Consider the following 14,996-nt stretch of genomic DNA (forward strand, 5'->3'; position numbering starts at 1 on the left):
TAATATTTCCTGGATCATTTAATATTCTGCCTAAAGCATCCTTGATTATAGCAACTCGAGGTTTGAATTTGTTTTTCAGTTCCTTGAGCTTAAGAAATGCTGAGCGTGTTTGGCCCTTTTGATTTTCTGACTGCAAATCCTTGCACATTTCGTTGTAATATTTTACTTTGTCATCCGCGCTGCCTTTTGAAATCTTTTGTTCAGCTCTTTAGTATCTTGAATTCATCCTTCTGCTTTGGCTTCTCTGCATTCCAGTGCAATACTCAGAGTTTTTTCTGATATCCATTTTGGTCTTTTCTTCCTCCTCTGTCTTTGTAATGACCGTTTGCACTCTTCCTGGATGATACCCTTGATATCCTCCCACAACTCATCTCGTCTTTGCTCATTAGTGTTCAAGGCCTCAAACCTGTTTCTGAGATGGTTCTGAAATTCAGGTGGGATAGACTCAGTCATATTTTGGTTCCTGTGGATTCGGTTTAATTTTCCTCAACTTCAGCTTGAACTTGCATACGAGAAGTTGGTGGTCTGTTCCACAATCAGCTCCTGGCCTAGTTTTCATAGCTGATATTGAGCTTCTCCAGCAGTTCAATCTGATTTCTATGCGTACCATCAAGTGAAATCCATGTATATAACCTGCGTTTATGTCTCTTAAAAAATGTATTTACAATGAATAAGTCATTGATAGTGCAAAATCCAGTCATTCTATCTCCAGCTTCATTTCTGTCACAGAATCCATGTTTTCTAACTACTGAATCTTCTTCTCTGTTCCCAACTTTTGCATTCCAGTCACCCATTATTATCAATGCATCTTGATTGCATGTTTGATCAGTTTCCGACTGTAAAAGTTGGTTGAAATCTTCTATTTCCTCTTCTTTGGCTCTGATTGTTGGTGCATATATCTGAATGATAGTGGTATTCACTGGACTTCATTATATGCATATGGATATTATCCTGTCACTCACAATATTGTACTTCAAGACGGGTCTAGAAATTATAAACTATGAAAGCAACCTCATTTTTCCTCATCTTTTCATCTCCGGAGTAATATATCATATGATCATCTGACTCGAAATGCCCCACGCCAGTCCATCTCATCTCACCAATGCCTAGCATGTCAATATTTATGTGTTCCATTTCTTCCTTAGCAATGTCTAATTTTCCTACATTCATGGTTCTCACATCCCATGTCCCAATCACTAGTGTCTGCTTACAACTGTTCCTCTTCCTTTGTATTTCCGTACTTGAAAGCTCCACCTCAGTTGCCCTTTCTGTTATTCTACATGTGTTCTGTTGTACATAGGGTTTTCAGAGGCCTGCTATTTTGGAAGTGGATGGCCAATCTTTCTTCCTAGTCTGTATTAATATGAATGTTCAGATTTAGAGAAGTATCTGACAGACAAGCATTTCACACATCTCTAAAAGAGATGTGTAAGTTTTTATTTTTTAAAAAGAAGGCAAAAAATTGAATTGGGTTATTATTAAGAATTGTTGTGATTTATGATTTTGTTCTTTGTGTTAAATATATGTTGTTGTTAGGTGCTGTTAAGTCAAGTAATGATCATAGTGATCCTATGACCAAAAGACCTGAACCCTGCCCTGTCCTGTGCCATCCCCATCATCTCTGACATACTTGAATTCATTGTTGTAATCACTATGTCAATTTAATTGTCTTCCTCCCCCCCAAAAAAAAGTCTTCCTCTCTTTCACTGACCCACCACTTTTCCAAGCATGATGTCCATTTCAAAAAAATATTCTCTCCTAGCAACATGCCCAGAATATGTGAGATGAATCTTCACCACCTTTGCCTCTAGATACACATTTTCAGAGATGTATCCGTTTGTTCTTTTGGCAGTCCATGGGATGCTCAGTCCTCTTCTCTAACACCTCAGCTAAAGGCACCAATTTTTCTGCCATTTTTTATGTATTTTTCAGCTCTTAGATCAATAGCCAGTGATTGGAAAAAAAACCCCACCAAAACAAAAACAAACCATGGCCTGAATCAGGTGCATCTTAATCTTCAAACTGACATCATTGCTCCTCAGGAATTTGGAGAGATCCCTTAACAGTAGATATTTGCCCAAAGTAATATTTCTAGTGATCTCCTGACTCCTGGTACCAAGGATGTTGAACTGTCAAAATATATATGACCATAAAATATGATGAAATTATTAAGATTTTAGGGAATGTTCCAAGAGAATAGGCAAGTTATACCTGGTAGCTATCAAAAAGCACATATTCCTGTTAATCCATTTGTTCTATCAGTAGTGAAGGATTATGTTTTCCCACTAAAATTGTTGCTTTAGAAATAACTTATTATTGACTTGATCAAAGGAGTTGATTAAGATAATTTCCTTTGATTCTTTAGAAAGACTATTTAACAGTGTAAAAATAAGAATTTTTTTGGCATATCTTACTGTTTGAAACAAATGAAATTTCCTTAATGTAGAGCCATGATGTCAGTCTGGAGACTAAAGTGCACCTGATCCAGGCCATAGTCTTTGCAATTACTTGCTATGCATCAGATAGCTGGAGAAGGACTAGGGATGATAGGAGAATTGATCTCTTTGAGTTGTTGTGCTGGAGAAAAGTATTAAATATACCATGGACTGCTAGGAGAACAAACAGATTCATCCTAGAGAGGGTGAGACCAGGCTGCTCCTTGGAGGCAAGAATTCTGAAGCTCCATCTGACATACTTTGGACATGTTGCAAGAAGGGAACAGCCCTTGGAGAGGGATGTCATACTTGGAAGGGTGGAGGGACAGTGAAAGAGAGAAAGACCCTCAATGAAATGGATTGATTCAGTGACTGGAGTAATGGGGGTAGGTGTGTCAGAGACAATAAGGTTAGCACAGGATAGAACAGCGTTGAGGGCTGTTGTACACATGGTGCTATGAGTTGCAGGTGACTCAATGGCATATAGCAACAACAACAACAAGGCAACATTATTAAAAATTCTTCTTCTAATAATATTAATAAATAGTACAGAACCTCTGATGACATAGCTGGTAGGGATTTGTGTTGCCAACCCAAATCTACAAGTCATTCTGTGGGAGAAAGATGGGCAGTTTCCTCTTGTAAAGATTTCTAGCCTGGAAAATCTGATGGTCACAATTTAAAAGCAGCCAATAGTGGCAGCTGTTTACACGTATCTCACTTAACATTTTCAACTTTGAGTAGGTGTTATTCTCATGGTACAGATAAACTAAAATTCAGAGAAGCAAAATAATTTTCTTAAAATGACACAGAAAGTAGAAAATTGAGAGAAGCTTGTCTTTTCCCATGAGCATTTGTAACCATTTACATTTTACCATTTAGAAATATTTATGTACATTTCCTTCCTCCCTTTTTTGATATGCAACCTTTTTTAGAAACTAGATTTTTTTCCTTTGATAATAGAGAATGGTTTTTGTCCATCCCGTCTACCTAGTGCAATGTCTGGTACAAAGTAGATACCCAATAAATATTTAATGTTAGTGATGCTCATTACCGGGCAAAATGCTACAATGGCATTCTAAATTAAGAATAGAGTTTTACAGGGACATAACAAACAAAAAGAGCAATGCATTTATGTGAGTGTCTTGTGCCAGGAATTTTCTTTAATAAGATGAAATATTTCTTGAGAAAATATTGTGAATTTTCTCCTAAATTACTGGGTAAATGATAGAGATGTAGATTTGGTTTATAAATGAGGCTAACACTTAAAAGAGTGGTCAGGAAAAAAGAAATTATAATGTTCTTGTAACAAATGACATGATAATCATTTTTCAGACTCTCTTCTAGTGGTTAAAGAGAGGATCCATTTAACAGAATCATTAGTTAAGAATTTACTAGGAAAAACATTAGCTTTTTTAAAGGAGTTAACTTAGCTTTGAACTTTTTAAGAAATCTGACAGAGGGCGCCCTTCCACCACCAAGGCTGTATCAGTAACGTTGCTATGCTGAATAATGATTACATACACAAAAGAAAAGGCATTGTTTTGGCTAAAAAAAAATTAAAATAAATAAAAATCATAGACTATTGTTCAACGCCAATTAAAATCTTCTTTTGGCTTTAAATCTTACTAGTTGGTGCACCAATTAACTGCTTTATATATTTTTCTTTTAAAATTGGTTTGCTTTACAAAGTTCATATACATTGTGTTTCACACTATTTTTTCATTAATATTGTGTTTCATGCAATCATTCTCATGCATTACACTTTGTAAAGTTAGACACTATTAGACCTTGCCCATCATTATCCTGTCTTTTCTCCTGAGCCTTCTCATTTCCTTCCCCCCTCCCTCCACTCACCAAACTTGCAACCCTGTGGTTTTGCCCCTACCCATCCTCACCCCTATGCTCCTACTGCTTTTCCCCTTGGATTCCCATACGTATTTTACTAGTTATCCTTCCATTTTTACAGTAATGGTCTTATACAGTATTTGTCCTTAAGAGAGTGGATTAGTTCACTCAGCATAATGCTCTCCAGTCTCTCTCAAGTTATATAGTATTGTTTGAAATCTTGCTCCTGAATGTTGCATAGTATCCCCTGCCCCATTTCTTAAAGGCTAGACAAAAGGTATAAGTGTCAAATCAAGCAACTTCCTAGTTTGGGAATATAGAATACAGAGGCACATCTAAAATTTGCAGTATGAGAATGGAGTCATGGCTTCTATTTGCATTTGATTAAAATCTTTGACGGTAGATTTCTCAACATACATACACACGTCGCAGGTCATATGTTAAGTGCTTTCCACGCATTACTTTCATAACTAGGTGATGTAGGTAGTACTATTACCTTCTTGCTAAAAGTAAAAATGTTGAAAAAAATGAAAATGTTGAAGATTAGAGGTATTAAGCTTAATGTCAGGTGGATCTTGGCTGAAAGCAGAGAGTACCAGAGGGAAAGTCTATCTGTGTTTCATTGACTATGCAAAGGCATTTGACAGTGTAGATCATAACAAACTGTGGCTGACTCTGAGAAGAATGGGAATCTCAGAATATTTGATTGTGCTTATGTGAAGCCTATACTTGGACCAGAAGGCAGTTGTCAGAACAGAGCACGGAGACACTGCATGATTCAAAATTGGGAAGGATGTGCACACGTCAAGGATGTGTCCTATTGCCACATCTTTTCAATCTATATGCAGAACAGATTATTAGAAGTGTGACATCAGAATTGGAGGTAGATTCATCAACAAGCTACGTTATGCAGATGACACAACCCCGCTTGCTGAAACTGAGGAGGACCTGAAGCACTTGCTGCAGAAGGTCAAGGACTGCAGCCTTCAATATGAATTGAAGGCCAACATCACAAAAACAAAGATTCTCACCACTGAGACGATTGGCAGCATCATGATAGATGGTGAAGAGATTGAGATTGTTAACAGCTTTAGTTTGCTTGTCTCTATAATCAACACTCTTGGTACCAGCAGCCAGGAGATTAAAAGATACATTGCATTGGGAAAGTCTGCTGTCAGGGATCTTTCCAGAATACAGAAGAGCAACGATGCCAGTCTGGAGCCTAAGGTGCACCTGGTACAGGCTATCATCTTTGCCATTACTTGGTATGCATCAAAAGCTGGACAATGACTAAGGAGGACAGAAGGAGAATTGATGCCTTTGAGCTGTGGTGCTGGAGAAGAGGATTGAATATATCATGGACAGATAGGAGAACAAACAAGTTCATCCTGGAGAGGGTGAAGCCAGGTTGCTCCGTAGAGGCAAGGATTCTGAAGCTTCATTTGACATACTTTGGGCATGTTGCAAGGAGGGATGAATCTTTGGAAAGGGACATCATGCTTGGGTGGGTGGACGGACAGCACAGGAGAGGAAAGTCCTCAATGAGGTGGATTGATTCAGTCACTGGGGTAATAGGATAGGTGTGTTGGAGACAATAAGATTGGCACTGGATAGGGCAGAGTTTAGGGCTGTTGTACATAGGGTTGCAGGCGACTTGATGGCACATAACAACAAAAAGGGTAAATGATAACATTGAGACTTGAATCTCAGAAGTGTAAACACTATGATCTAGGCTACACTAAGAATGTTGCAAATTACAATATATTCATGGTGCAGAATGTAATTAATAGTAAAATGGAAGAATTTTTATTTAATTTTCAGTAATTATTAAAAACATACCCCCCACAACAAACCTCACCATGACTTAATTTAAGGACATTATCAAGAAATTAGACTTTTATTTCCTGGTGGTGTAGATGTTAAATCTCAGATGTTATGGAATGATTCCTTTAACAATAAGGAGAACACTCAAGTTGAGAGAGCACATGATAGAATGAAAAGGAAAGCAAACAAATAAACTAAACCCAGGAAAATATTTACTTAAAAGTCAGGTAATCTGATTTCTAGTCTATTTTACTAATATCTGAATTAACTTCAGAAGTTACTTAAGGACTGAATTTATAAGATTCATTTTGAATATGGAAACCAGTCTCTTTGTTTCATATCTACATACTATACGTTGTTGTTATTGTTATTGATTGCCTTCGAGTCAAGCAAAATTCATAGCAACCCTATGAACAAAAGGCCTGAGGGAGCTCTAGTGGCCTAGTGGCAAGAAGCTGCATTATAATCCCAGAGGTACGCGGTTCGAATTCACCAGATGCTCTGTTGGAGAAGGAGGGGCAATCTCCTCCTGTACCAGTCAGATTCGATTTGACAGTAAATACATATTAAAAAATAATAAATTTTTTTTAAAAAGGCCGGAAGCCTTTCTGTAACATAGACTTTCTGTAGGCATGTTGTTTAGGAAGTAGATGCCACTCCTGCTTCCAAACCGTCCACCATGGGTAACTGTTATGGCATTCAACATCCAAATGGCACAAGGTTCAGCATCACCCCCAGGTTACCACAGTACAGTATATTGACAGAAGAGTGCTCTACCACTTAGAAGAATGTTCCTCCAAACTATAGTAACAATGAATTTTAAATACAAAGGCCCTCCCCAAGGTCTTGTTGACTCTAAACAAGAGGCTTAAAAAAACACAACAACAATCTATTATATTGTTATTGTTGTTATGTCTTACTTAATTCCTGAGAGTGATGTTGTTGTGTACCATAGAGTCAGAACTGATCCATAGCTGATCGTCTGGTGGCTTTTCAGAGGCAGTTAATCACACAAGAGGAGATTGCCCATCCTCCTCCCACAGAGCCCCTGGTGGCCCCAAATTGCGTGACTTTGGTGGCCACAAACTGTGTGCCTTTGAGACTACAGCACAGCTTCTTGCCACTGGGCCACAAGAGCTCACTTAATTACTTAATTCCTGAGAATGGTAGATGAACATAAATCTAAATTGTCCTATATCTCCATTAGTACAGATGTGAAGATCCCAAACTCTGTAAAGTCTAGAATTTTTCTCTTTGATATTTTTTAGCACATTCTCTCATTATCAATTTCATGGGATTTCTGGGATAGCCTGTTCATTCTTTCTTTAATTTAGGTTTAATCACTTTCTTGAGTTGTTATTGTTGTTATGTACTGTCGAGTCAAATATGACTCATAGTGACCCCATGAACAATAGCTTTAAAGCTTATCCTGTCCTGAGCCAATTTCACTGTCTCTGACACACCTGACCCTATTACCACAGTCACTGTATTAATCCACTTCATCTGGAGTCTTCCTCTCTTGCATTGACTTTTCCAAGCATGACATCCTTCTCCAAAGACTGAGCCTTCCTGACAATGTGCCCAAAGTATGTTAGATAGTTTCAAAATCATTGCCTCCAAGGAGCAACCTGGTTTCACCCTCTTTAGGACAGAACTGTTTGTTTTCTTGACAGTCTATGGTACATTCAATACTCTTCTCCAGCACCACGACTCAAATGCATTAATGTATAGCAAGCAATTGAGAAGATCATGGCCTGGATCAGGTGCATCTTAATTTTTAGATTGACATTGATGCTCATTAGTATTCTGGAGAGATCCTTGACAGCAAATTTCTCCACTGTAATTCATCTTTTGATTTCCTGACTGCTGGTGTTAAGAGTGTTGATTTTGGATCTGAGCAGGATGATAATTAGCAACTTCAATCTTTTTTTTTCCTATATCATGATGGTGACCTGGTGGTTAGGACTTAAGTTTTCTTGATGTTGAGATGCAATCCATATTGAAAGCTACAGTGCTTGATCTTCCGCAACAAACAGTTCAAATCCTCCTCAGTTTCAGCAAGCAAAGTTGTGTCATCTGCATAACTCAGGTTATTGATGAATCTTCCTCTAATCCTGATTCCACATTCTTTTTCATAAAGTCCAGCTTCTAGAATTATCTGTACTGTATATAGATTGAAAAGACATGGAGACAGGATACATTCTTCTCAGACTCTTTTGCTCATTTTGAATCATGCAGTCTTCCCTTGCTCTGTTCAGACAACAGCTTCCTAGTGTTAGGTGTAGGTTTCACAAGAGCAGAATCAAGTGTTCTAGGATTCCTAATTCTTCTCAATGTTAGCTGTAATGTGTTGAGATCCACATACAACTACATGCTTTTGCTTAGTTGATAAAACACAACTAGACATCTTTCTGGTACTCTGTTTCCAGACAAGATTTATCTGACATCAGCAATGATATCCCTGGTGTTACAGCCTCTTCTAAGTCCAGTTTGTATTTCTGGCAGTTCTCTCGATGTATTGTTCCAGGAGGTTATGGATAATTGCTGAAGACTATACAGAAATGTCACAGGCAACTCGATGGCATATAATGACGACGATGACAACAGCAACAATATTTTGCTTGCATGTGATATTATTCGATAATTTCCACATTCTATTGCATCATCTTTTTGGAGAATGGGAATAAATATGGATCTCTTTCTGGTCAGTTGGCCAGGTAGCTAGTCTCCAAATTTCTTGGCACAACCTGGTGCCATCTAGGGCTGCATCTGTTGAAATTTGTCCATTGATAGTCCATCAGTTCCTTGAGTAGGAAGCATAAAAAGGCATCTCTCTTCTTTTTTTTAGGTAACCATTTATTTAGTTAATTTTCTCTAACTTAGAATCTTTACATCTTACATGATTTTTTTTCCCACTGCTACATGAGGAAGCTGTAGTTTCTCCACAAAGTTCTTATGAACCGGATTCTCTAATTTTCTTGTCAACCAGCTTCAAGGAAATCCATGTATTTAATATGCTTGCTCGAAGTTTGGCCCACACCAAATGATTGTTTAATCCAAACATCTGAGCAGCAAAGTGAGCTGATCCTTCTGGAGAAAGTACAGTTAAATAGACAAGACCACTGAGTAGTCGAAGAGAAGACCATATATCCTGAGCACCCCAGTCTGCTGTGAGGGGAGGACAGCTTATCACTGGATAAGCAGCATTTCCAGACATCACTGGTCCCAAACCATTGCTTCTGCCAGCTACTGCTATAAATACAGTAGGAATGGAATCTCCTTCATATTTGGCTTTAATCCTCAGAGGTTCATCTCATTCTTTGTGGGCAGATGTCACCCGAAGTTCACATGGAATGCCAAATTTTCCACACGCTGCCTTGATTTTCTCACAGTGAGAGAGTTCAGAGGTTGAGCCCATCAATACAACAACTCTGCACTGACTCTGATTTCAGAAGCAACTCTACTCTCTTCCATCCACTCAAAATTTTTCTTAACCATTAGCAGTCCTTCAGGAGTTACTTCTTTAAGGTCATGATATGACTGTCTTTCTGCTGGCTTCATTCTCCTGAAGGCCAGAGACTCCAGAAATCATTATTAATAACATCAGCAAGAACAATTTCTTTGGTGGTCACATCAACACCAAATTCAATCTTCATATCAATGAGCGTGCAGTTCTGGGGCATCCGGGATCTTTCTAGTATTTCAGATATGGCCTGTGTGGCATGACTCATGATGTCCACTTCAGTCTGGCCTATAACAAGTCCAGCAAAGCAAAAATTTGCAGCAATCAGCTGCTCTTCAGACCACTGTGGGTCATTATTAGCATCATCCTTGAAAAACATTTCTACTTTAGGTGGGTAAAACTTGTGTCCTTCCTTCACACCAGGGTTTCTTTTGGAAAAAAGAACCAGTTGCTATTCTTCTACAAATCCATTCAGTTGGAATAATCTCACACTTTGGTGCAATGAAGGATGTCTCCTCACATCTTTTGGTGAAAGCAGTTTTGATACCTGCTTCCTTCAGTAACTGAAAAACACAGGTGGTAGTTTTATTTGAAATTGCAGCTTTTCCTTCCAGATGATTCTTTCGAACTGCATTTTCTTCTGTAATCTGGTCCTTGGACTTCAGGGGGACTTTTCCTGAACTATCTAACAATTCGTAGATTTCTTTTGTTTTACCCTCATAGAGTTTTCTACCAATATTTGGTACCACACAGGTCACCATTATCTCAAGTAGGCTGGGGACAGTGACCATGCAAGGAATCTGTAAAAAAAAAAAAAAAAGGAAAAATCAGGCTCCAGGGTCTCACAAGCCTCTTCTTTAGCTCCTATGAGTTTTATCAACTTTTTGAGTCAAGATCACATGTATGCTGGGACAGAGTATGTCTCTAAATGTAACTTGGCTTCTTCTGTGAGATATTTAAGAACTATTTCTAGTAATAAAGTGATGGCATCAAAGTTTAAGACAAGTGTTTTCTCGTTGCACTTCTCTGACCAGCAGGAAAGTGCTGGGCAATGAAATGAATGACTCGAGACTAGTTAGTCAAGAGGCAAGGGGAGAGGACTCATAACTGAGCCCCAACTAGACCTGTAGACCTCATAGTTTTTATTTTAAAAATTTTACAAGTAGAAAAGCATATTGATTAAAGTCACAAGATAAAATGTTGCTTGCTGTTTCTTATCTTATTTGCTGACCCATTCTGTTTACCAGATCTCATCCACATCTGCATTTTGAGACAGCTGAGAATGTTTTTCTCTGCCAAACATACACATGGTAAGTCAGAATATTGCCATTTACTTGTTAAGTCATATCTTTATTCTGCTGAACAATTCCACGTTTACTTAGGAATGTCTTCCTTGTTTTTCCACAATGTACACTGAGTAGAGTTTTCTCTGATTATTTCTCTTGATCTAAGCAAATCTAGATCGCACATGTTGTTGTGTCCTTAGGTGCTGTTGAGTCAAGTATGACCCATAGTGACCCTATGAACAATGGGTCTAAACTCTGTGCCACCTGTGCTATCCTCACCCTCTCTGACATACTTGAGCCCATTTCAGCAATAGTCACTTTGCCAATCCATCTGGGTGAAGATCTTCCTCTCTTTTGCCAACCCACCACCTTTCCAAACATGATGTCTTTCTCCAAGGAATAGCCTCTCCTAGCAACATGTCCAAAATATGTGATGTGAAGCTCCTTGAATGACCCTTACTCTCTATGAAGAATTTTTTTGTGTGTGTTCTTAAAGAAAAGTGTTTGGGGTACCTAAATAGGCAGGTGTCTGGTTCTTGCTGCTGATCGGTCACTAGAGGATTTACAGAGGGTGTTCTTTCACTAGGTAAACATTTGGCCTCTCACTGAAAAGTCAGTGGTTTGAAACCACCAGCCACTCAAAGGGGGAAAGGCATGCAATGGAGCAATTCTACCCTGTCCTATAGGGCTGCTATGAGTTGGATTCAACTCCACAACAACAAGTTGAGTTTGGTTCATTCATTCAGTAAGTATCTAGCCAAGATATGTCGCAATAACACTGAACAAAATAGACAAAAATTCCTAATTTACTTACAAGTTTGGTTTTTTCAAGGCAGTATTTTAGATGGAGCTAAGTTTGGTAGAGAAAAAAAAGACAGGTATGAAAAAAGCAAGGTGGAAGTATTGAGATAGTAAAGTTTGAAGTTATAAACAAGGTTGTTGGGAACCCTTCACTGAGAAGTGACCAAAACCTGCAAGGTGAAGGGAGTAAGCCATGTGGCTCTAGATCAAGAATCTTGAGATAAAGGGAAAAACAACTGCAAAATTCCTGAGGTGGGAGTGGGCTGCTCAAAAAAAAACCCCCAATGACTTCATCAGTGGAATTGGAGGTGCAACAGTGAGAGCTTTAAGACAGCGAAAGGGCCCATTATTTGTGTATTGCCAAGCCAATGGTTTTCTCTTAAGAGAAAAGAGAGCTCTGAGAAGAGGATCAATCTGGGTGCTCAGTAAGAATAACCTGTAAAGGGCAAAAGCAGAATCAAGGAGACCAGCTAAGAGGCTTTTCCAATGAACCAGGTGAGAGATGTCAGGTCTGGAAATCGTGAGAGGTTCTTGGATTCTGCAGATTGGGACTATATTTCCTAATGGCCTGAATGAGGGATCTGTGAGACAGAGGGGGGTCACAGCATGGCAGTAAGGGTTTTAGCCTGAATAACTGGAAGGATGTAATTGCCGCTGACTGAGATGGAGAAGAGGACGGGGAAGCAGTTTTGCTGGGAGGCTGCCTTTCATTCCTCAATTCCAGGGTCACCACATTCCTGAGACACATACCTGGAACAAGGACCAGGCAATTTTAGCGCCTTCTCTTTCTAGACCATCCTGAATGCCAAAGTAATCAAGATTATAGTGTGTGATTTGAGGGGGGAAAGCAAATGCTAGAGCAATATCGAATGGATAAGCATCCTTTGCATTTGTCCTTTGTGCTTGATAGGGGCTTTCCTTTGTGTTTGACTGGTTCTGAAGCTGTTTTTTTTAATGGTTCAATAAACTCTGAATACAACAACCACAGTAAAATTGTTTCTTCTGTATTACTAGAAATGCTTTTGCAATCATGTTAATTAGATTTCTTTTTAAATTGTTATAGCTCTTCTTTATAAATTATTGTTTATACCCTTGGTAAAGGAAATCTAAAGTCTTTTTATTCACTTAACATTCTTTTATTCTTGATGACATACCAAACTTGGGAGTTTAAAAATTGGGAGTTGAATGGTAGTTTTGTATTTGTTTGTCTGATCTTACTGTTGTAACATTCTGATCATGGAAAATATATAATTAGCTTGTTTTTGTTATTGAACATATGCAGGATTGTAACAACACAGATTGGAGAAGATGACAGAAGGTACAAGAAAGCAAGTAAATTGCTATCTAAAGAAAACATTTAATCCTAATATTAGCAGTTCTGTAGAAAATTAGCTAAGTAGGTTTTTAACTTTTCTCACTGCTTTTTTATCTCCATTTAAAAAAATACTGTATGACCTTCTTTATATAAAAAGATAAAAACAAGCAAACAAATGGGGATCAAAATTTATTAGTGGTTACCAGGAGTGGGAAGCAGTGGGGAGAAAAGGGATTATTACTAAGAAATACCCAGTTTTTATTTATGATGATGGAAAAAGTACACTGATGAAGGGAGGAAATTGAGCATCTGGTTAAAGCAATTGATGTCAATAGATTGTACACTTGTAAAAAGTTGAATTGGAAAAATACTGTGTGATAGATATATTTATAACATCAACAAAGAGCAGGTGCTGTGATGGAAAATAAGTAAATGTATATAAAAAACTGAAACACCTTACAGGATTTAGTTTCTTGGTTTGGAGGTTTAGGGTCACTGTTTCACAAGACGTTCCAGTTAATTGGCCTAATACTGTGTTAAGTGCTATTCGGTTTTACCTTTTAGTTAAAAGTTCACTGAAGTTCATTACATAGGCCTGAGGTTTTTAAAGCTTTCAAGTGGCTATCCAAGGTACAAGGATTGGTATCTATATGCCTAAAGTCACAGAGGAAGAGTCAGTGTAAGAAGGAGAAAATGGTATTTGAAGCTAATTTTCAATTAATAATTGCCTCCTTTGCCATGAGACCAGATGGTGGTTGGTGGTGGTGGGGATGTCTAGCTACCATAATCGAATGTTCTGAGCAAAGATTTTACAGATGAATACAGATCAAAAGGGGGAAACAGATGTGTAGATTTTAAAATCCAGCATTTCTGGAGCTGTTCAGGCTTACTGGCTGAACCTCCCAAAAAGTCTTTTACGAAACATCCAGTTTCGCTTTAACTGATGAAAAGGTTTCATCTGCCCAGTGATGGCTGAACCCCCAAAAGCAATTCCCCTAGAAAATTAGCATCAGCTATGAGTTAATTCCAACTTGTTTTGTTGTAATTTCTAAACTTTAGACCAAAATATCCACTGAAGTCGCTTTAAACCAAACAATAAATGCAAACCCCGAAACCCACTGCCATTAAGTCTATTTTGATTCATAGCCAGCCTGTTAGGACAGAGCAAAACTATCTCCTTATATTTCTAAGTCTGTAAATCTTTACAGAAGTAGATTGCTTCAAGCAGTGCTTCTTGAGTGCCAACATTTTTTTTTCATTGCCTTTGAATTGAAATTGACTCATAGTGAGGTTTTGGAGGCTATAAATCACACAGGAGTATATTGCTCCCTCTTGCTCCTACTGAGCCTCTGGTGGATTTGAACTGCCAGAGAGGCACTGCCTTTGGATTAGTGGTACATCTCCTTCCAGAGCGCACCACCAGAGCTCCCTTAGAGCCCACTGGAAGGTCGCTATGAGTCAGTTCCAACTTGATCTCAGTAAGTCAACAGTATTTTCCTAAAATGAAAAGACACAAATATCAGATTGAAGCACCTCTAATTTTTCTAGATTAAGTATTCACACAAAGATGCTAGCACACAGCACTCAATTTGAAAAGAATTATGATGTTCCTAGGTGCCATCAAATCAATTCATACCCACCCTATAAACAACAGATCTGAACCTTTCCTTGTCCTGTGCCATCCTCACAAACTCTGCCACGCTCAAGTCTGTTGTTAGTCACTGTAGTAATCCAGCTCACTGAGGTCTTTTCCTCTCTTTACAGACCCTATGCTTTTCTGCAGCATGGTGTCTTTTTCCAAAACTAGAACCTCCTGGCAATATGCCAAAATTATCCTTCCTCACCCTTTGCCTCAAAGAAACTCCTTGGTTGCATTTCTTCCAAGATAGATTTGTTTGTTCTTTTGGCAGTCTATGGGATATTTGGTACTCTTCTCCAACATCACAATCTGAAAACATCATTTCTTCCTTTGTCTTCCTTATCGTTCAACTTTCAGATGCAAAAGAAGCAATGAAAATGCCATG

The 14,996-nt window shown here is 38.4% G+C and overlaps 1 pseudogene; it reads right to left on the minus strand.

Annotated features, from left to right (window-relative positions):
* Positions 1-9,060: 9,060 nt before the first annotated feature.
* On the minus strand, positions 9,061-10,331 carry LOC102864591 (annotated as a pseudogene).
* Between the last annotated feature and the right edge of the window lie 4,665 nt (positions 10,332-14,996).

The sequence above is a fragment of the Elephantulus edwardii genome, unplaced genomic scaffold (genome assembly GCF_000299155.1).
Source record: "Elephantulus edwardii isolate Elephantulus edwardi_28Jun2011 unplaced genomic scaffold, EleEdw1.0 scaffold00384, whole genome shotgun sequence".
Classification (NCBI taxonomy): Eukaryota; Metazoa; Chordata; class Mammalia; order Macroscelidea; family Macroscelididae; genus Elephantulus; species Elephantulus edwardii.